At 39.2% G+C, this 24,292-nt stretch overlaps 1 protein-coding gene across 5 annotated transcripts in view; it reads left to right on the forward strand.

Annotated features, from left to right (window-relative positions):
- The first annotated feature begins 11,302 nt into the window (after positions 1 to 11,302).
- The window catches only part of gdpd5b (glycerophosphodiester phosphodiesterase domain containing 5b), a 51,041-nt gene continuing 38,051 nt past the window's right edge, over positions 11,303 to 24,292 (forward strand). For 4 of the 5 annotated variants that reach the window (XR_009782483.1, XR_009782484.1, XM_061718898.1 and 1 more), the window contains exon 1: positions 11,303 to 11,628. The gene's annotated coding sequence lies outside the window, so the exon portion shown is untranslated. The remainder of the gene's footprint in view (positions 11,629 to 24,292) is intronic. The other variant, XM_061718899.1, reaches the window with a different exon arrangement.

Consider the following 24,292-nt stretch of genomic DNA (forward strand, 5'->3'; position numbering starts at 1 on the left):
TCATTTTCTATCATTTGTTGGTACGGAAATCTTGCCAGCAAGGAAAAAAAACTCCCTGGGGAGAATTGTGTGTGTTGCTTCTAAAGTTGCTGGGATGAAGTTCAGCAGATCTGGACAACATTTTTAATTCCCAGGTGTTTAAGAAAGCAAAATCCATTCACAGGGACGATACTCACCCTCTTAACCAAGAATATAAGCTTCTTCCCTCTGGCCTTCGCATAACTGTTCCTCCAGCTACAAAAAATAGATACACATTTTCCTTTGTGCCTCTCTTTCTCCATTAAGGCTTTGAACGCTGCAGAGAAGAGGAGGTAATTGTGGCTGTGGTTTAGAACCTGGTCCATGCAGCCACCTGAGTTGTTGAAATTTATTTAAAACTATTTATCCTGATCGGTAGTCTCCCTTTTTATTGTTTCTGCCTCCTTGTGTTCTGTGGACTGTGAGCTCGGTGCAGCTGATGTAGTTTTTCTCTGCTTGCATCATATATGTTCTTATGTCTGAACGTGGCTGTATGATGAATGTGCTGAATGTTTATATCTGCTGCAAACCTAAACGCCCTTCAAGAGACAAATTAATAAAGTGAAGTGAAGTGAAGTTAACACAAGATGTTTAATGTCTGTCTGATGTCAAAATGGGATGCTTAAATTGTGTTATCTGTCTTCTGTTTAGTTTTTGTAAAGACTAAAAAAACCACACAAAAAAACAGCGGGTTAATTATTGCAGCATTACAGGACAGTAAAAGACTAGGCACATGTGATAACACTGCTTTGCATAAACTCTAAACTACTGATCCTAACAACACCACATATTTTCCAACCAGTGTAGCTCCTTCTATCTCCTAATCCCCCTAGACCTTGGTTTTTAGAGCTCACTAGTAATTGTCCAGACATGCCGGGCCGGCAGATTCTTGCCTTTTTGTAAAAGGAAGAAATGCCCCTCAGAGACTGACTCCATTAACCAATCACTGTGGAGTCACGGAGCAGTGCAGATCAATGTTATTTAACATGTCAACCCCAAACACTTAACAAGGACACAAAGACAGGCCTCACCATCACCCACCCCCGCAGGGGATGCTTGCTCTTTAAAAGGGGCCTCCGTTAACACCCAAATACCTCAGCTGGAACAGTGTGAGGGGGGCAACTCCTAGGTCAGAGCTTTCCATTGACTAAATCTTTATTTAAAATGTAGTGCTGTCATTGATCACCCTCTGAAATAAAGATACAAATAGAAAGCAGAGAATTAATTCACGTAATTAAGTTCAAAGATTTTGGTCTAATGAATGAAGCAATCAGATAATCAGAAGATGAATGAAGATAAATCATGTCTGCCTCATTCTGCTGCACCTTTCACTTTTTAAAAATTATATATATGTTATTAAGAGCTGTCATTACCATGTCTACCTCATACTGCTGCACCTTTCACTTTTTAATTGTATATACATTAATAAGTGCTACATTTGTTTATTACTGTTTGCTACTTTTTAAATCTGGGTACAGTGAGCGAAATAACCAGAGACAAATTCCTTGTCGGCCATGTTCAAACATGTTCAAACTTGGCCAATGAAGCTGATTCTGATTCTGATACTGATTCCTCTTTGCAGACTGATGAAGTGTTATTGAACTGCAATTAATTATTTAGTCTTTTCCTTTCTGTTACAGATAAAGAATGGCGGTATGCAGTGCTTTTTTGCTAAAAGTAATGTTAGTTCTTAGTTTCCATAAAGAGGTATAATGTGCGGCTGGGAGGGTGTAATTCCATCTGGACCTTCTCTGAAAACATGCGACAGAAATACTGTGAAACTTGGATGTCGCGAAATGAATATGAGCATGGCTGAGCGTGACATGAAAGCACATGATGTAACATTTCTAAACATGAAACGTTCCCCTGAAGATTTGATTTGAGGGAACCAAGTTAGGCACTTGTGCAGCAGATTTTCACGAGTAGGTGGAGCTTTTGTTACATACCTTCAGGACAGAAATGCTATTTGAGGAAAGGAGCTCATGCAACTTCTGGACATTATTGCTCCATCCTCAGCAACAGGGTCAGGAATTGTCCTTTGCATGTTGGTTTTTCCTCAGGAGCCTTAATTCCTACCCTAGGTACAAATGGATAAAAACATGTAAAAAAAAATAGACTGCAGTGTGATAGAAGGAAAACTTGTACAAAGAGGATAAAGGGTAATCTGAGGCATTTATTTCATGACTGGATCAGTAAGATGAACCATTTCTCCTGCAGCTGCACTGTATTTAGAAGTCCTAGACGACGGCCATGTGTGGGGGTTGTGAACACAGGACTTCAATTACTGCCCTGCTAGAACAAACAGCAACTGTCGAGGGGCTTTCTGAGCCACCTCTTTCCTGTTTATCCTTTCCAGACCTGTAAGTGTCTGACTTCCTCTGTATGGATCCCCAACCTGTTCACTCTTCCTACATCAAAGAGTGTTTAAATCTCTCGTAAACCCATGAAAAAAACATAGAAGCATTTTCTATAAGGTTCATGGATGCCGAGAAAAATCTTCAATAAACTCCACAAGCTATTCTTCCAGCATCTGCTGAAGCCACAAGTCTACAGTGAGGAAAACGCTGAGCACGATGAAGGAAACAAGGCACAGCTGCCAAGAGGACCATGATGCAAGATCCAAAAAATGTTTCAGCTTTGCTGCGTGATGCAACTTCTCATGTTGTGTGCAAGCTCATTGATCATATTGTTTTTAAGCTACAAATATCCCACCTATCTTAGACAAACTGCCTCACAATATCATTCATTTTATATACATTTCAGAGGGCGTCTACACAGCCCAGACTCAGGCTTATGAACATCCAACTGGACTGATTTCAGGATAACGATGCCAATACATGAAAAAGGTTTTCCTTCACAGAGACTATTTGTATTTGTACGGTACTATAAATGCTGCATCAATTTTATCAATGACTCACTTAATCTTGTTTTACTCTCTAATCATCTCTTTTTTTTACAGATCACAAACTTTATGTCAAACTATTGTATCCAGTTGTTCTGAGACCAAATCCTAAAAATTTTCTCTTTCAACGTGCATTCGTTGGCCACATTATTGGATACACCTGGTGGATCTAATAAAGAGATGAGTGTAGTGTATAGTTTGTGGTTAACAGGAGATTTTAATTTCTCATTCACACAAATATGAAGCCGCTGTTTTGTGTGTGCAAAATCAGAACAGCTGCCTCCCATTTTTTCTTAGAGAGCCCCTGAACATGCAGATCAAACCTGGTGAGTTTCTTCTCAAATAAATGTCTGTACTCTTTGCAGTTAAAACATTCTTAAACAACGCATTATGTCATTGCAGGAGCGTCGCATTAGGATTGATTATTTGATTCTAAAAATTGGTCTGACATTAGGGCTGCAGCCTATTTTGTTTTTGTTTTGTTTTTTTTTCAGGATTGTGTTCTGCTGTACATGTGCAATAATCACATCTGTAGTGTAATCACTGTAATGTTCATTGAAGTTAGTGAATACGGATAATAAGGATAAAACTTTTTTTTTTGACCAGACAAAGAAAGCAAAAATGTAAACAAACAAATAAGCAGCTCTCATCCTCCATGGCTAATCTACAACCCAGTCCTACTCAACAATGGATGGATAAATCTGTAAATAAATGTCCTTATTTCAAATTTTCTCCACTTCATATGACTTTACATGAGAAAGCATACATACCATTGCTCAACAAAAAAATTTAAATGTGGCTACTGCAGTAATCTATAACGTTGACCTGCAGAAAATCACAATCTAAAAAACGCGGCATCTATCAAATCATTCAGCCACAAGTGAATAGCATTCTTCTATATCTGTAATAAGAAGGTAAAGTCAGCAAAAAGTAGAATAAAACAAAGAATCTTATGTAAGAAAAAAAGAACGCTCAATTTCTGAAAACTGAAAACCTCTGACACAAAAATTGGGTTTCAAAATATGAATGACCTGTTTGGGGTGTATATTTTGCAGACATGCAAAAGAGATCCAATGACCCGCAATCACAGCTGCAATAATGACTGTACTGTAGCTAGAACACGCCTCCTGGTGGTTGAAGCTTGAACGCTTCCTCAACTGTTTTCCTGACTGCAATTAAAAACAGAAGAAATTATATTTGAGATTTTACCACTGAAATTATTCAAAAAGTCATTGCAGGGTGTATCTTGAAAACAGATGCGGGTATCTGCTTGTTTTATTTTATTTCATTATTTATTTAGTTTTGAAACAGAGAAATGGAATCAAATAAAATTTCAAAAGGAAAAAAAAAAGAGTTTTTGCACATGAAATAAGTGGTTTAGACAATGACTGCAGTGTTACATGGTATACAATGGTAAATATTTGCACTTTAACCAGCGATTCTAATTGTGAAAGTTCCGTTGCTGTTGACTGGTGACCAGTAGGTGGCGGTAGAAGCCAAGATTTTCACGGCACTTCCACCGCAAAGCTCATTCACATTTGCACGTGTGGTAAACTGAAGAAATTAAATCCAGGATGTTTTTTCCAATACATATAAATGTTTCATATAAATGGACATATAAATGTGTAGGTAGTCACAAATAGCATTTCAACAACAACCTACTAGGTTCCCAATATTTCCCCCTGATAATAATAATAATAATAATAATAATAATAATAATAATAATAATAATAATAATAATAATAATAATAATAATAATAATAATAATAATAATAATAATAATAATAATAATAATAATAATAATATGTTTTCCTTCCGTGCCACAATGGGGAAATTCTTTCTCTGCATTTTAAGATAAAATAAAATAATCCTTTATTTCTCCCTCAGTGGGGAAACTCACTTTGTCAGCAGCAGTACACTAAACACACACATGCAGGGGAGGGGTAAAAAAAGTAAAAAGTAAAAAATATATATAATATAAATACGAAACATAGACAGTAGCCTATATACAGTACATTGCAATGCAAATAAAGCAGTGCGAAATACAAAAAAGACAAAAAACAGTGCAAAAAGAGCAGGTAAAATGTGTGTGAGGTAGACAAACAGATATTGCACATATGGTATTGCAAATCTTGTTATTGTTATTGCACATGTTATATTCACGTATTATAACCCATCTTTAATCAAACTAGGAGCAGTGGGCTGCCATTTTTACCGCACCGGGGAGCAGTAAGGGTTAATGGCCTTGCTCAGGGGCCCAGACCCTTAACCCTTACTGCATTACTCTATAGGATAATAAAAAAGGAAATTAAAATCTAAAAACTTTAGATTTTTAATGACTAGAATTGCAATGTAATAGCATCTCCACCAGGAGATTTTGGAGGGGAGTATATGAGGTGACTGCTGTTTTGAATCCTCTCAGGCCTCAGAAAATGTCACGTCCTTCTGTGAAATTCCAGCAGACCATCAAAGTCAGAACAAGCTGTAAAAATAACATTCAGATGGTACCCTCTTTGTTGATATCCTCCCAAATTCTTCCACGTTTGCTTCCCCCCCTTCTCTATAAAAGAAGCACTTTGCCCCTTCCCGCTGTGTTATGTAACATCACCTGCAGAGAAGACCTCTGCCAGCTCTGCAACCCTTCCTGCTCATGAATGATGGTTGGCATTTCAAAATGGGTGGGGTTCAAAACAAAGCTAAACAGCTGGAGCTTCTGACTAATGCCAGCCTGTGGAGAGAGGAGAGGAGAATCCCGGGTCAGCCACATCAAACAGGGCTACCATATGTCACCGGAAATCATCTGTAGAGAAACATTTCCTTTGCTCCCCCCCATGCAGATGCACCTGTAGAGACAGTTTCATGTGTCTGAACTGATCTGAGGCAGGTTACACACCTATTTAAATTATAGCTGTGCCATACTGCTAAAGTTGTGTTTTATCAGAGAAGAATTGTTTATTTTCTGGACAACAATGACAGAAAATGACATTTATATGAGTATGTCACATCTGCTACTATATAATAATACTTCATCATCAGAGTGCATTAGTTTACAGTCTAATGAAACCTGTTTTATGGGGGCATCAGCAGCACACAGCAGACATCCACGTAGGCAGGTGGAAGCAGCAACGGGATGACCGGGGATGGGGGACCAGGACCGCAGGCCAGAACGCAGCTCCCGAGGCTCCGGCCTGCAAACATGCACAAAAGAGAAAAAAGGGGGGCCCGCACAAGAAACTACAGGAACAATGGACAAAAACGATAGCTATGAGATATTTATAATAAATAAAAATGGTAATGGAGAAGAGAGAAAGGAAAAAGGAGAGGAGAAGAAGAGTGAGAGGCACCGCCCAGCGGATCATGTCGGTGCCCCCCTGCAGCATAAGCCTATAGCAGCATATCTACCGCGAAGCTATATTTGAGACTAGTCTTGTTCTATAGCTGCAACTAAGACTACTGACTCTAACACACTAGAGTTTACACTACCCAGAGATTTACCAACACCAGCTAGAGGTTTACTAAACACTAACTATAGGCTTTACTAAACAGAAAGGTTTTAAGTTTAGTTTTAAAGGTGGAGGTGGTGTCAGCCTCCTTAACCCAGATTGGAAGTTGGTTCCATAGTAATGGTGCCTGATAGCAGAATGCCCGCCCTCCAAATCTACATTTGGATACTCTAGGAACTACGAGTAAACCTGCACTCCGAGAATGGAGAGCTCTGCCAGGAACATAAGGCACTATCAGGTCTTGTAAATACTGCGGAGCTAAGCCGTTTTGGGCTTTATATGCAAGTAATAAAATTTTAAATTGGATTCTGAATTTTACAGGTAGCCAATGGAGCGACGCTAACACTGGAGAGACGTGGTCTCTCCTGCTGATTCCTGTCAGCACTCGTGCTGCTGCATTCTGGATCAGCTGGAGCCTATTCAGCAAATTACTTGGACATCCTGCTAACAACACATTACAGTAATCCAGTCTAGAAGATACAAACGCATGAACTAGTTTTTCTGCATCACTCTGCGAGAGGATTTTCCTAATTTTTGCAATATTACGGAGATGGAAAAACGCTATTTTACAAACCTGATTAACATATGGTTTAAACGACAAATCCTGATCAAAAACAACACCAAAGTTTCTCACAGTTGCACTGGAAGCCATCACAACACCATCTAATCCCTTCCTAAGATGCTCTGGACCAAGAATGATAACCTCTGTTTTATCTGAATTTAGAAGCAAGAAATTTCTGGACATCCAGTCCTTGATGTCCTAAGACATGCCTGAAGTTTAACCAACGGTTCTGTCTCATCCGGCTTCATAGACAAATAGAGCTGCATATCATCAGCATAGCAATGAAAGTGTATGCTGTGATTCGGGATTATACTTCCCAACGGCTGCATGTATAAACTGAACAAGATTGGCCCTAGCACTGAACCCTGCGGAACACCATAACAGACCCTTGACTGTTCGGAAGAAACCTCATGTACATGAACAAACTGGAACCTGTCAGATAGATATGATTTAAACCAACGTAGAGCTGTCCCTTTAATCCCAACAACATGCTCTAACCTGTGCAGTAAAATGATCAACAGTGTCAAAAGCAGCACTGAGGTCCAGTAGAACCAATATGGACACTAATCCCTTATCTGAGGCCATAAGGAGGTCATTCCCATTGATTCTAGAAGAGAATTGAAAGCTAATTTAAGATTATCACTTTCAACATCCATATGAATATTAAAATCACCCACTATGATAAATGTATCTGTACTGATCAATAATCCAGAAAGGAAATCTGAAAACTCAGACAGAAACTCTAGTGATCCTTTTGCAATTAGATCCTCTCCAACTTAATGCAAAAATGTTGATAGTTCAGACAAAGAACTTGAATTCAACTGATCTGAACATAGTTGAGAATTTCATACAGTGTCCCTGACTGCAGATGACTCATTTCACACACTCAGGGACTTGTCATTGTCTAAGATGATCGTCACTGTCTGCACAAGTGTTCTCAGGGACAGTAAATACTGGGATATTTCTGTGAGAAGCAGAGGGACAGAGGCAGAATCTATTAAGTAAAGAAGAAACTAAACATATATTTTTATGCTCCAGTATTGAAGTGGAAATTTCAATCTCATAATCCAAAAATGTTCAGTTGAACTTTAATGAAACTAGGGCCTAGTGTTTTAAAGTGTAAAGAATGACCAAAAACTTTTTTTCTTTACTTTTTAGGCTACAATGAAAGATCTGGATGTCAAATTCAGACATTGATTACATTTTATCCGCACAGTCAGCACAGTATGTTTCATTTTGTCTTTGTGGCTAAAATTGAATTATGTGAGTATTCCAACTACAACGAAAAAAAGCATGACTGCAGGTAGGCGTGGTCATTCTGAAAATTACTCTCCTTGCTTAATGATTAAGTCACTGAAGTCCTCTGGTAGTTTTCCTTCTTTACTTTGCTGGAGACAGTGGTGGAGGAAAATCCCAAGACCTTATAATAATAAACCCATAACATTTAGTGAGCTAAATCTGAAAGGTGGAAGAAAAATGTTTCTCCACAGAAGTACAGAGAAAATTGATTGACTTGGGATAAATTCTGTAATTGAACACTTAGTCATTTAAATTATGCTACAATTTAAGCAGACGTGGCTCTTATTTATTTGTTCTGCCAAGTGCCTCTTGGTTCATTATGTCCCAATATCAACAAGATGTGCTTATAAGATAACAGACTAATAAAAGACTCCTTGGGAGTGACGTTTGCGTAGCGTTCAAGACACATCGATTTTTTTTCTTTCAATCGACTGGAAAGAAGGGAGAAACCGAAGATGGCAGGGTGTAGCCTACTGTTTGGCACAAATCTCCTCTGTCAAGTATGTTAACGCGCACGCGTTAATTTATGTGAATTATAGTGGATTGTAAACACGTTTAAGTTTAATTTGAAACATCCAGGGTGATTTTTAAGGTTATGTTCAAAATCAACAATAACATGGTGCCAGACTGTATTAAAAATATGTTCAATTTAAGACAAAGCCATTACAACCTCAGAGAGGAGAGCATATAAAGGAAATCAACAATCAGAACCAACACCAAACTGAGATGCACTACAGTGGCAGCGGTGGATGTATGGAATAAATTAGATAGAGACCTTGACCTTATTTAAAAAAAACATTGAAAAGAAGGATGATTTCTTTATATCAAATTAATGAGTGGTGATGCTTGCTATGTTGAGTTGGGTATTTATTTAATTAGTGATTTGATTTGATTTTTTAAGGATGAAGGTAACATGTAGACTGCACCTTAATTTTTAATTTTTTTTATTTCTTGAGGAACTTTTGTTATCCCCATGGAGGCAATTTGTTTTACTGTCAGTCTTTTCTCTTACTTCTTGCTTTCATCTCATTACTTTAATTAATCTTTTTGAGGGTAGGTAAATAATAAGCTTTGCTTCAGCCTACACCTTTTTCGGTCTAGATGGTATTTGTATATTGGAAAAGAATGTTGTAATGTTTTCTTTGAACAGTGTATTCAAGGGAGTAGGTTTGGTCTCAACATTGGTAGGGAGGGACTATATAACGGCATAACCTGCATGTACACTTTTTGCTGAGGACGGGACATTAATAAGACCAAACAGATTGGGTGAACGGGGGTCAGGGCTACATTTGTCACGAATATGAACCTAATTAATTGATAGGCTAAATGATCAATGCAAAATAAATCTGTATCGACTTATATTAACTTTCAATGTGTATTGGTTCACCTGATACACGGTTCGATTCAAACCTTTGTTTTCAAATACTACTAAAGAAACATTTGAAAACTTCCAGAATATTCCAGGATTTTATTAGCAATTTAAATTGCAATATTTGAACATAACTTAAATTATATTAACATACACAATAAATACAAACTTATTAATAATCTCTTAACTACTACTTAACCTATATATGGAACTACATGTTGGCCTACATTGTCCTTCACCACAAAAGTAATACATTGCTTTAATTGGTTGTCTCTTCACCTTCTTTTCCCTTATTTTCATCTCTAAAATGCATCAGTGGGTTGAGCAATTATGGAAAAAATGGTCAAGTCATCAGCCAATCAAACGTGCGTTTGAGGGAAAAAAAAAAGGACCGGCAAATTCAGCAAGTGAAAAGGGGTAAATCGAAGTCTGAACATAATGAAAATAATTCACTTAATAATGGTAGGGTCAATTCTATCCTTACAACATTTGGGAAGACAATCTAAATTACCTTTATATCTGAACTCATTATATAATGCAAATAAGGTTGCTTAAAAGTTGGTGGGGACAATTTGAGCCACCTGAAAAGTTTGTAGTGTTATGTCCCTACCGTCCAGGGGCGAAAATCCCGGGGGGGGACAGGGGGGACAAGTCCCCCCCATTAGTAAAGCTGTCCCCCCCTAGAATAATTTGAGACAGAATTAATAATTTTGGAACAATGCAGTAGTATTTAGTAGTGATGCACCAAAATGAAAATTTGTGGCCAAAACCGAAATCGAAAATAATAATAAACAGTAAAATCTCATTACACTTAAAACAAGAGTCATCACCAGAAAAATAACTTATTTGACAATTTTCACCTGTTTCAAGTAAATTTTCACTTGAAATAAGTAGAAAAATCTGCCAGTGCGACAAGATTTATCTTATAAGCAAAACAATCTTGTTCCACTGGCAGATTTTTCTACTTATTTTAAGTGAAAATCTACTTGAAACAGGTGAAAATTGTTGTTTTTTTTCCAGTGATGAGTCTTGTTTTAAGTGTAATGAGATTTTTTTTAACTAAAAATGAGACATTTTAACTAGAAATAAGACAGATATTCTTGTTAAGATTGTGGGTTTTTGCAGTGTATTATGTCAGATGTGCTGTATTATTGCCACCTTCCACCTAATACCATTGTTTTGTATTACTCTAAGAAAGGTCTTCTGCCTGTTTGCGAGATAGAGTTGAAAATGTCAAAATGCTGTATTAAAGGAAGGCTAAAACTTTTATTCCTTGTCCCCCCCTGGATTTATTCTCTAAAATGTTACTGTTTATTGTCCCCCCCAACTATGAAACGGGATTTTCGCCCCTGCTACCGTCCCTATTCAAACCTACGCCCTTGAGTGTATTCGTTTTCTTGTTGTAATTTTTTTTTTGTGATGTCATGACCGAAATAAACTAAACTAAACAAAAAAAACTAAAAAAAAACTAAAAATGTTGAAACGCTCTACAACCGATTTCTCCGTAAGGTCGTGAACCCACCGCGGAGGGAGGGGCGGAGCTACGTCAGCGAGTGGGCGGGGCCTAGATAAAAGCAGGCTCCGCCCACCGCTCACCACATGGAGTCAGGGAGTTGAAGAAGGTGCACACACACACACACACACATACACACACACACACACACGGGGGAGAGAGGCGGGTTTTTACTACCTACCGACCGACACGGCACACAGTAGAGGCTGAAAACAGGACGCTAGACTTCCATTATTCGGACCGAAACCACTGACACAGTCGGCACTCACCTGCTTTTTCTCTTCTCTGTTGTGTTTTCGTGGTAAAACCTCGTCTCGGTCAGCGTTTCTCCGGTGCAGCGCCCATCCCTCACCTCTTATCTGCCCCCCACAGTTCCCCCCGAGAGGGACAGCCTCAACTTCCACCCCGGACCCTCCACACTTCAACAACTTCAGCAAACAAGCGGCACCAGCCCTCAGGCAGGTGAGTCGGGGACGGGGGGTTTATCTATTTATTTGCTCTAACTTGCTTGTTGTGTAACAGAAAATGTAAATCTGTATTACTCACAATACCACACCACAGTAAAATACTGTATATTTGACTGTGGCCCTGGCAAAGTCCTCATAACCATGGTAACAGCTCTACCGTTTCTGTAAAAGCCTAAATTATCGACGCAGAGCCTACGGCGTAGGGTACGCGGCGACGCGCACTGTACGCGGTAGGCTCTACGTCGGTGTGACGCGGGACCATAAATCAGCCTTGACGTGCCGGCAGTGGAACGCAAGGTCGCGCCTGAAAAGCCTTTTCAACATTTAGTGGTTTCTTGCACATTCATTGTATTAACTGTGTGGATTGTGTTACTCACTTACTGGCTTTAAGATTTAAGCTTTCTATTTCTATATCTTTCTATTTCTACAAAATATTTTATTTTGGTTTATGGCAGCAGATAAAATTAAGTCCAAACTCGAAAGATGTATTTAAAATTGACATAGATTACCTTGTTGCAGCTATCCTTGTCCAGTTTTTGATATTATGTTTTGCCTTTGTTTTATTTTGTCCCTTGTTCTATTATCTTTGTAGTATCTGTTTTTGTGCATTACCAATTTGTTTTTATTTTTAGGTCCAAGGGGTGGGTTTGGAAGGGGCTGAGAATGTGTTAATGCTTGTTTAAAATCATTGTGGATGCTGCCTTTGATAAGAAAATCATGAAAAGTAAATAAAAACATTTGATCACAAAAAAAGATTTAACCTTTCTACCCATTGGTGGTCTCTTACTCTGAGCCACCAGACACACCCATGGTGTATTTAATAAAATCCAAGTTTCCCTTTTTCAAAGAGTTTAGAGTTGAATCATTAAGGTGAGTAATTGGTTCACCTGTATAAACAGGTGAGAGGAAAAGAGAAATATTTATGGAGAACATCATTATTTGTTAGGCTCAGCAACATTGCATGATCTGAAGTTATCTAAAAACTAAAGCTATTGGAAATGAAGGATTTGGTCCATGGTCTTTAACTGTTCAGTCTCTATTTACTCCTTCAGTCACTATTACAGGCTCTGTTAAAAACATTGAATACCTGTTTGTGTCTGTGTGTACAACATTTCCCAATTGCACGTAAATAATGACATCTCAAAGGATAGAAATCTGTTTATCCAGAGTTTCTGCGGATGGCTGACTCAGGATGTAGACTTGGAAAGGGAGCAGAAAGCATCCTGCCTCTCTTGCTGTTTTTAAGATGCTTTTAGTACATTACATTTATTGAAGTGGGTTTGGTTTGAAAGCTGTACACTTTGGTTACAGCCAGCCTTATAGAAATAACTGTTAGGTCATGACATGGACACTCACATTTTAACCTATGTTATATGAGAAAATAAACATTACTCTTTACTGTGTGTTCACTTCAGTAAGCTATACTGTAAACTGAGCACATTTCAGTTAATTATATAGCTGTTGTATTAAAAATTCATAAAATGCTGCTGAAAAACTAGGTTCATTTGAAAAGTCCTAGATCACCCTTGATTTAGAAGTTTTATTTAAGGAGCAAGTATGCGATTTTATGAGTTATAACCTCTCGGAACAGAGAAATTCAATGCAATTTATGCGGCAATCCAGCCAGTAGCTACTAATTGTCGTCTATGATAGAGGCTTGAAAATTTGGGGCTGCTATTACTGATTGAGATTAAATTTTGTTATTATAGACACATAGAGGTTTTCTGTTGTTAGTTTTAACGGTATTCTTTAAATTGTCCAAGTACGATCAGGTAAATGCCAGAGCTTGTATAACATTAATTGGCATCATATCCAAGAAGAAACACACCTGGCTGATCTGTCAAACAGGTGTGGAATTGTTCTGAAGGAACATGAGTCAGAGTTGAATCATGTTTGTGTGTGTTGTTTGTTTTTTTTTCTTGTCAGAGTTGTCTCTGACAACACACAAAAGAAGAAGGCATGGACCTGTTAGGTCAAGTTTTACTTTCTTTGTGGCATTTGTCGATAACGGGCTTTTGTGTTTTTTCCCCTTGTAATGCTGCTGCTGAACGTCCACAAGGACCTGAACTTTGGGAAGTGCATTGTATAAATGAGTAGCATCTTTAAGAGTTAATTTGAGGGGCAGATGGTGACACCAGTTACATTTGAATTGGTGCTGAGGAGTGATTTGGTGTCACTCTTGGTTGATGATGGTTTAGTTATTTAAGGTGTAGTTATTGTAGCTATCATGGAACAACATTTGACCAGCAGTATGGCTTCCTTTTTTTAAAAATAATTCCCGTGTTGCCAGTTTTCAGAAGGACACAATAATCAAGTGGACTTTAACAAATTACGTAAATGAGGATAGTGAGTTATTTTTGTCAAAATAGAAATTTAAGCAACGTGAATCCAGTTTTCCAGCTTACGCCTGATCTTTTTATTTTAGGGGGGCTTACTGCATTGTTTTAGCTTTTTGTTTTTTTAAACAGTGATTGTCATTTTGTTGCTGTAGCAGATGCAGAACAAACAAAGTTTTACATTCATAACTACATTATGCATATAAAGTAAATAGTGCTTTGGCCTAGATATAATTCAAATGACTCAAGACCGACAACACTGTCCACACATGTGCCGTATTAGGCTACAGTAGTAGCTTGCTTGCCTGGTTATTTATTTATAATCAGCAATTTTATTAAAAATACAATATCTATAAAAGTTTTAAGTATTGCCCCAATAACGGGTCTACGGGTCAGTGTAGTTGGAGAGAGGCTGAAAGCATTCTTCTGGACTCATTCTGTATGTCATCATTTGAACAGCTCTCTGTGCCACAGGATGTTTTCGTTTACAGTGGACATTGTAATAGCATCATCTTTTTCTAACTGTATACACCAGTGTGTGCATGGACACTGTCTTTGCACTACATTATGTTTGATTCAAGGCTCTACACCTGCTTGTTGGTCTTATTATAGAGAGTAAAGGTATCCACAAGCCATGCTTATTCTGAGGTTTAATGATGTTTGGATACCCTTTCTTTTTTTCCCCTCTGCAGTTGCTTTATACACACACGTACTAACAAGTCGAATACCTCTGCATGCAACAACAGTGTTTGCCCTTCAACCTACCTTTTGATAATTCAGAAAATGTATGATTATGTACATTTGCAAATTTTATTTTGACTACCGTTGTGCAGCAAAAAAAACCGTTCACACCATATGTGCACTCCGTAGTGCAGAGGCAAGAGAAACATCCTGGCCTTGGTTTGTGTCTGATAGAAATTACTCGTCAAAGTATATAGTCGGCGGTGGTGGTTCAGTTTACATCATTTGTAAATTAGGAATGCAACTTAGACTTTAATACTGTGAGCAGTTATTCTGAGAATTATTTTGCACGCTATACCATGGTATTGTAAAACAAACAAAGGCTTCCTTACAATTACAGATGCAGTTGGTTGTTCCAGATAAAAATAGTCAATATGCTTTTGGCAGCATGTCATTCCCCTAAGCTCAGAGAAGGTCATGGCCCTGCAGTTCTGCTTGATGTAACAGACTCTTTCCTGTCTTAAATGTATTGATATTTGCAAGGCATACCAGATGACGAACCATTGTCTCTGCAGAGATGTTGTCAAATAGCAGCCTACTTCAAGAGGAATATAGATAATTAAGCAAATCTCTGTTACTCTGTCTCGTTTTAATTGTACAGGTTAACATTCCAAAGCTAAATACTGTTATTTTTACTTGGAGAAACACTGGGAGCTTTGGTGTGCTGTCTTTGAGAGCCTGCAACCTGAGCTCTGTTCAAATATGCGCTGAGGCAAACTGGGTGGTGCTGTTATTTTGTGAAAGATGAGTTTTTTTTTAGCTGGACTCTGTTGTTGAAGAAATGTAAATTTAATTAATAGGAACTGACTTTTTTAATCTTTACAGTGGAACGGGTTATTCTGCCTCTCACCCTTTGTGTGGGGAAAGATTTAGAGGTTTATACCTAATCTCATTGCAAAAGTAAGATACCTTTCAGTCAATTCACTGATCGAAGTTTACGTAGTGCATACAAAGTATTAGCATTTATCCCCTGTGGAATAATACATATTTCCTTACTAATGATCATTTTAATATAATAAGTCAAATGTTCACTTCATTTTCTTCCTTGTAAAACAAACCCCACCATAGTGGCACCTGCTTGTCTGACCTGACTTTCCAAGTCCAGCCTGCGGCCAAAGTAAATGAGAAGGATGGGTGTGATATCAACACACAGATGGTGATGCAGGGCCCTCATGCAGGCATACAGATGGTACTTTTTTTTTTAAGTATACATCTCCAGACAATTTTTCATTGGTCTTTACCTGAGGGTGGGGGGGGGGTAATTGATTTGAAGAGGTTTGAGCAGGTTTGAGTAGTCCGTGCCAATAAAGTGGTACATTTGCCATCATAGTTTTTCCCACCCCCTCTCTGCCATGGATGTCTTTATTTGCTAACCCAGGTCAACACTACAGTACCTCAGAATACATACTGTGAGGTTTTCAGAGTGCGTTAGGTATGTTGTTCCACTCTTCCTGCAAACACGTATTGATGTATGTAACAGTGAGTCAAATTGTTGCATTTTCCATTTTAAAATTTTCGACTACTATTGACTTCTGTGCTAGTGACAGTTTGTCCATAACGAACACCATGTTCGAGCCTAACCGTGTCCATCAGTGCACGTGGCACCAGGACACCCTAGGCCGGAGGTCAATGATCGACTCCGTTGTTGTTTTCATCTGATCTACGGCCGTACTGTATGCCTTTGCTACTCGGGTAAAGAGAGGGGCTAAGCTGTCAACTGATCGTCACCTGGTGGTGAGTTGGACATGCTGGCGGAGGAAGAAGTTTGACAGACCCAGATGTATTGTGGGGGTCTGTTGGGAATGTCTCTTCCCCCATTGTCGATGCGGCAGCTCGAATTTGTGGACACAAACTCTCTTGTGCCCCGAACCCGGTGGGGGACACCGGAAGTCAGGGATGCTGTGAGGCTGAAGGAGTCCTACCAGGCCATGTTGGCCTGTGAGACTCCTGGTACAGTAGATAGGTACCGGCAGCCCAGGACACGCTGGAGAGACTATGGGTGCGTCCCAATACTCCCCCTCGCCCTCCTTTTCTTCCCTAACCCTAACTTTTGCGCGTTCCTGTGAAGGTAGTGGTGTCCCAATTCCTCTTTTCACCTAGGGGGAGGGGGCATAACGAGGGCTAGGGGCTGAGAATAGCCCCTTCAAATCGAGGGATTTCAGATGCTGACTTGGCGAGCGAGGGGGTATGAAAAAAAAGAGGCTCTGCGTCGATTTGACTCGCCGACCGAAGGCAAACAGGCAGACTGGTCTCAGAGAAATAGAGAGAAATAATCCTGTGACTCGTCAGATTTGTTTTGGATGTTTCTGATATAATAGTCTTCAGAAACCACAAAGTAATCCAGCTGTTATCTGGGTAATTTACACACTTTCAGATAAAGTTGCGGAAGATCACGCCAGAATAAAGGGATTTATGGTTCCGCGTTACACCAACGCAGATCCTACGGCGGAGGTTACGCAACCTACGCCGTAGGCTCTGCGTCGATTTAACGCGGACCCAAGCTCCGGACCCGGCAGACAGAAATCTCTAAATTTCGGAGCAAATTTCTTAACAGGCGTAGCTACAACTGTTAGATTTAATCTATTAAACCAACATATTCCTAAATGATTTATTTCAGCCGGCGTGATTCTCAACAGAGCTGCGTCCCGGGAGAGAGTGTCTCTCCCGGGGCTGACGGAGCAGCCTGACCCAGCGATCACGTCTCTTCTCGGGCTGTGAGCTGAGGCTGCTCCCCGGGGCCGGCGGCTCTTCTCATCTCCGAAAACATCGGGTCAAATTTCTTAACAGGCGTTATTTGGATAAACTGAGCCCCGGTTGGGGATCTTAAGGTTACCATTATACCTGAAAAAATATTAAAACTTAATAAAGTGCCATATTAACAGCGCTACAGCTGAAATTAAAACAGCTTTTGGCTCTCAGCTTCCTGATCAGGGAAGGGATGAAAACGAGGGGTAGGGGGAGAATTGGGACAGGCACCTGGGCCAAGTGCCCTAGATCTCAAGTGCCCTAAAATCTCCCCCTTCTTTTTTAGGGCTTAGGGAAGAAAAGAAGTGCGAGTGGAGAAAAGAAGGGCGAGTGAAGGAGAATTGGGATTGGGCCTATGTCTCTCGACTGGCCGGGGAATACCATGGGCTCCCCCCGGAAGAGCTGGAGGAAGTGTGGGGGGTGAGGGAAGTTGGGCATCTCTGCTGAGACTGCTTCCACTGAGACCCAGTTGCAGATAAGCGTAAGAAAATAGATTAAGGGAAATTGTCCAAAGTAATTGATAGAAGTGCTCAATCTTTTAATGATATTAGCAACTGTTGAAGGATAAATATGCAAATCCTTTCCCATTTCTCTTAGAGGAACATTGTTTTCCAACATTTCAGTGATTTATTTTTTTCATGCATTTGTTCATAAAAATTGAGATCCTTTCTTTCGTTACTGGTCAATGACTCAGTCTTTCAGAGTTGCTGCTTTTGTACCATATTATTATGACAATAACCTGTTAACATCCACTTTTTGAAATTACGTCACTATTTTTTCTTTCACCTCCTTGCTAGCTCTAAATTGCCCAGCCTAACAAGTTGTATTAAAATGTATTCCAGACTCTGCAACTCTGCAATTTTCCGTATTGTCACAATATCTTTTTGATTTGAGGTTAAAAAATAGTTCAAATAATAATAGAATACCTGTCATGCAGACAATATAATTTCATCAGTTGCTATAGTGACGTGCTAAAGTTACATGGCACTAGCAAAAGTCCAAGTCTGTTTTACTGAATAAAGGAAACAAAATGTTGTCCAGTTTATTTTAAAATCCTGTTATGTATATTATAATGGACTCATCTAATATTTAAATGTCTTTTCTTATAGCTACATGTATGCAGAGCCTGACATTCTTTTTTTGGCATTAGCATTCTGTCCTGAGAGATCCCTTTCATTATACCAGCAGACCAGCAGACACCCAAAATTACATGTTTTACCAATGTTAATAAGCAAGCTGTACCAATAAATCTTAGACAACAGTCAGTGTGATCCTGTCATCAAGGGCATAATTACTCAAAGTCACACACTATCAGCAGCCTAAACAGTGGCTTGGCAAATGGATGGTTGGAACCATGAGCTGAGGGCAGGATATTGCTAAGTTAAAATCCTGCAAAGTTCTCTTGGTGGTTTTTCTTTTTTGCAAAGTTTGCATGATACCTTTTCCACCAATGCAATATTTATGTCACTGAGTGACGTTTGTGCATTATCTGCAAACAGCATATTATTCGTTCACATTTGTTGTCTTGTTAGGTTTACAGAGAGCTGCAACTAACGACTATTTTTTAGTTGATTAGTCTATCGATCTTACAGAAATGATTCATTGTCTAATAGGATTATGAATTACACAATCATTTTAAACAATTTATTTATTTTTCATGTTCTCAAATTAGCTTACATTTGTTTAAAGGAGATTGAGGCAGGATTTATGAAAAAAATTGTGAGAAAAGTGTGTGTGTGTATATTTCCCTGCAACTTCAAACAAAACTATACTTCATGAGTCAAACCAAATATATTCCTGGATATTTATATAGTTCCCAGAAGAGCTGGAAAATATGTTCATACAATAAACTGAGTCTTACCCTCTAGAGTATATTTACTACCAAATAAAGAAATGAGAGCAGTATCCCCACACATTACTTGACCCACTTAAAACCTCTTGTTTTGCCAGCATAGCAATATGTTGGTGGATTTTTGCTTGCGTTTTTCTCAATTTCTTCGCTCCCATAATGGAAATGAATGATGGTAATGCTGCTTCCTACTGCTGCTTTTAGTGTTTTAGTTTGAAGACACTGATGGACCCTGATGGTTTGTTTTTTCTCTGCAGATTATTGTTGACCCATATTTTTACAGATTGATAGGCTGTCAGTGTAAAGAGTCAGATAGTAGAAATGTTATCCTCCTCCCCCAGCTTTACCAAAGGGGCTTAATTCTGTTATTTGCTTGTATTCAGCTAGCATGAAGGATATGCACTTCTTGGAGTAATTCTTCCTCCTGTTGTTTGCTTTGAGCCACAATACTTAACTAACAGAGTACTGTGGGAGTTGGTCTTTTCAATCTCGTTGTTAATGCAGTGATTCCCCAAAACCTTTATTTTTTATTTTTAGGCCTTATTGTATGCACTAAAAATACAATTAACAAAGGGCAATGATGTAATTGGCTTTGATCAAATGGCAAGAATGGCTTTTGGCTATTTTATATCCAAATTTCTACTTCCCCCAAGTATTGAATATTAAAAGTGACAAAGTACTGTAAACAAACAACAATTTACCATGTGAATTTATAATTTGAGCTATTCATGCAGATATGAGAGGGTGTTTCTGACGTAGTCTAGGGTGTGGTTGGCGTAAAAAATGTTTTGTTGACTTGTAGATTATCTGAAATTTAAGAAGAAACCATTTAGGGCCAATCCCAATACACCCCCTATGTTCTACCACTAGCCCTCTCTCACTACCACTACCCCTAAAAAAGAAGCCACAGATTTTAGGGCACTTGAAATCTTCCCAGGACCCTGTTCCAATACTCCCCCTACCCCTACTTTCAGCACCAGCCCTAAAATCAGGAAGCTGAGAGCCAAAAGCTGTTTTAATTTCAGCTGTAGCGCTGTTAATATGCCACTTAAGTTTTAATATTTTTTCAGGCGTAAAAGTAACCGTTAAGATCCCCAACCTGTAGGCCTGTGTTGAAAAAATCGATTTCTCAATTCTAAATCGATTCTCATATTAATTCCTAAAAATCGATTCATATGTCTAAAGATCGATTTTCTTTTTTTCTTTTATTTATTTATGTTTTTTTTTTTTTTCATCATTACATTACAACTTTTGGTTATTTTTTTGTTTATCCCCAAAAAAGGAATGTTTTGTTGGACACGAGAATAACTGGTGCCAGGTTTTTGCCTTTAAATATGTTTAAAGGTATGAAAACATTAAAGTGTTAGGTTATAATTGCATAAATTGTCTATTTCATTACTTTATATACTGTCTTGGGCTTACATTTGCAAAAAATGATAAAAACCAAATGCTCAAAAATTAAAAACTAAAATAGACAGAAAATGGAACAAATAAAAACTGAATGTGGGGAAAAAATAAAACCGATTTCATCCGTCTCTGTTTCCTCCCTGGATCTGTTTGGTAATTCTGACCCACACGATGTTTCTGAAAGCAGTTCTATCAGCATTCTGGGAGCTGATTGGTCCTTACAGCATCATTAGCTGCCAATACTTGCTGTTTAATCTATAATCTAATATAATACTAGTAGTAATATTTTGCATAACTACAGTCATATAATTCATGCAACAGCTCAAAAAACAGTTTTAATAACACTAACCCAAATCGATATCGGAATCGAATCAAATCTTGATAATCGATTCTGAATCTTAAGAATCGGAATCGAATTGATTCTTGACATTTGAATCGATCCCCAGTCCTACCAACCTGGGCTCAGTTTATCCAAATAACGGCTGTTAAGAAATTTGATCTGATGTTTTCGGCGATGATAAGAGCCGCCGGTCCGGGGCGCAGCGGCAGCAACAGCAGCTCACGTACAGACGTGATCGCCAGGTCAACCTGCGCCGTCGTCCCCGGGAGAAACCTGCAGCTCTGTGGAGAATTACCGCTGGCTGAAATAAATCATTTAGGAAGATAAATGTTGGTTTAATAGATTAAATCTAACAGTTGTAGCTACGCCTGTTAAGAAATTTGCTCCGAAAATTTCTGGATTTCTGCCTGCCTGCCGGCTCGGGAGCTGATTTATGGTTCCGCGTTAAATCGACGCAGAGCCTACGGCGTAGGGTACGGCGTGCGTCGCCGCGTAACCTGCGTGGTAGGCTCTGCATTGGTGTAACGCGGAACCATAAATCAGCCTTTATTCTGGCAAGGTTTGAAAAATGTATGTATTATGTATTATGTACATTCACTGAGTGAATATTGAATATGAAAGTAAAATATATATTTCTTGCTAGAAATGTAATCAAAACGCATTTTTATGCAGAAACTAACTCAAAATATTGATTTTATTCACTAAAAAATAAGAAATGTCCGCCATGTTTTTTTTTTTTTGTTTCAGTCCGCAAATGACGACGAAAAGCATTCTGGGAAATTTTTCTGGCCCTCGGTCGGCTAGTGTGCATCTGAAATCCCTTGATCCGTAGGGCCAGATTCATAGCCACTACCCTCGTTTTCAGCATTCCCCCTAGGTGAAAAGAGAAATTGAGACACCACTACCCTCACGGGAACGCGCAAAGTTTAGGGGTAGTGCTGAAAAGTAGGGGAAGTGGGTGTATTGGGACAGGGCCTTACACTGCTTAGAATAGAATAGTCCTTTATTAATCCCACACTTGGGGAAATGTACTTGTTACAGTGGCACTGTAACAATATACACCCAAGTGAATATAAAAATATATTAAAAATACAAAGTATATCAAATACATATAAATTAGAAAAAATAAAATAAATAGTGGTCAGAAAAACTAGGGCATTTTAAATTCTCAGAATTATGTATGGAAAAATAGGCCGTATATAAGATTATATATGAACAGATGGGTCTAAACTTGTTGTCTATTGACTAATAAATAGATATTGCACAGAAAGGACAGATAATTGCACAATTGTTGGTGAAATTACATTTAATGAACGGTATTGCACAAACTGTATTGCAGTGAAGATAGTATTACACAGCTGATATGCAGTGACCTGAAAGGCACATGTGATTTATTGCACATGATTATTGAATAGTCTGATGTCAGAGGGGATGAAAGACCTCTGGAAGTGCTCAGTCTTACACTGTGGTTGCTGCAGGCTGCTGCTAAAAGAGCTGCTAAGAGCTTGCAGTGTTATGGAGGGAGTGAGAGATGTTGTCCATGATGGATTTCAGTTTAGCCAACCTCCTCAGTGAGTTCCAGAAGCTGGTGCAGGACAGAGATGGCTCTCATAACCAGATTGTAAAGTCTTTTTCTGTCCCGCTCAGTTTTGCCATATCTTCAGCAAACAAAAGTATACAACACTGCAGATGCCGCTACAGTGTCATAGAAAAACACGTGCGTGTGGGCCCTGCCCCAGAAGGTGTCTGCTCCAAGAGTCGGCATGCCATGTTTGATGGACCTGGATAGGGCCTATGCCATAGGGCAACTTCAAGCTGGTGTTCCGCAAAACCAAGATTGTTTGGAATGAGTCCTAGAACCGACTCCAAACTGAAGGTCCATATATCTGGAGGTGTCAGAGACAAAGTCAAAGTGGGCACCTCTCCCTGTCAGCACTTAGGTACTGTAGGCTGTCTTCTACAGATTTGCAGTCAGGGTTTACAGGGGGATATGGCAGACTGCTATCTGCCCAGACAATCTGGAACAGACTGCATGCAGGCTATCTGCAGGCATAAGGCTGCTATGACGGCCCCTCACCATCAGGCCCATTTGCGCGAGTGTCTGCATCACATGCACTAGAACCTGAACATGTGGAGGAACTTTCTAATCAGAAATGAGTCCAGATTCTGCTTACGGCAGTTGGAGCATATGCTCAAAGTATGGAGAAGACGCAGAGAATTATATGCTGATTGCTGCCCCGAAAGAGTAACGTCTATTGGTGGTGGCAGTGTGATGGTGTGGGGCAGCATCTCCCTAACTGGAAAATCAAGGGATGTCACCATTGGAGGCAATCTCAATACAGAGATATCGAGGTGAGATTCTTCAACCAGTGGCAATCCCATATCTTCATAGTGTTGGACCGAACTCTATCCTCCAAGTTGACAACGCTCACCCCAACAGAGCAGGGTTTATCAGAGACGACCTCCAGACTGCCAGCAGTCCTGACCTCATTCCCATTGAACACTTGTGGGATCAGTTTGGGGATGCTGTTTGTGCCAGAGTCACCAACAAAACCACGTTGGCTGACTTGCAACAAATGATGGGTGAAGAATGGGAAGCCATCCCACAGCAGTGTGTGTCCAGGCTGGTGACCAGCTAATGACCAGCTTCCTATGAGTAGGAGGTGGCAAACTGTTGAGGCTGCGTATGGTTCTTCCACATGCTACTGCACCTGTTTAATTAAACATTGATAATTGTTAAATTGCCAATGTGTTGTTTCTTCAAACTTCAATCATGCAATCCACCAAACAAGAGTCAAAGTTGTTTGGCATTGGCAGAGAAGATTTGGCAACATTTTTCATGAGCACAACCCACATACTTAGCTCTGCTGCTCATTCCGAAAATGCATGTCTTACAAATGTGAAGAAGCATTGTTACAATAAAGAAATAATCTACCAAACACAAATTTCCTTACTTTTTGTGTTTTCTTTAAAAATGTCATTGTGTTATCAGTCTAGTTTATGTCCTGCCTGACATTTACTTTCTGAACACTGCCTTGTGAGTCTTGTGCGGTGCATTTATCAGTCAAAGCACTGGAAGTCCTAGTGTTGACATGATAATAAGCATCAACAGTGTTCTGTTTATATTAAACACACATCAAGAATGCTGTTTGAGAGACAATCTATTTGTCTTGACTGCGTTTTTAAAACTTTCCAAGGCTCTACTGCAAGGCTTGTCTTCTGAACCAGCCTTAACAGATCT

Source organism: Cololabis saira, chromosome 4 (genome assembly GCF_033807715.1).
Source record: "Cololabis saira isolate AMF1-May2022 chromosome 4, fColSai1.1, whole genome shotgun sequence".
Lineage (NCBI taxonomy): Eukaryota > Metazoa > Chordata > Actinopteri > Beloniformes > Belonidae > Cololabis > Cololabis saira.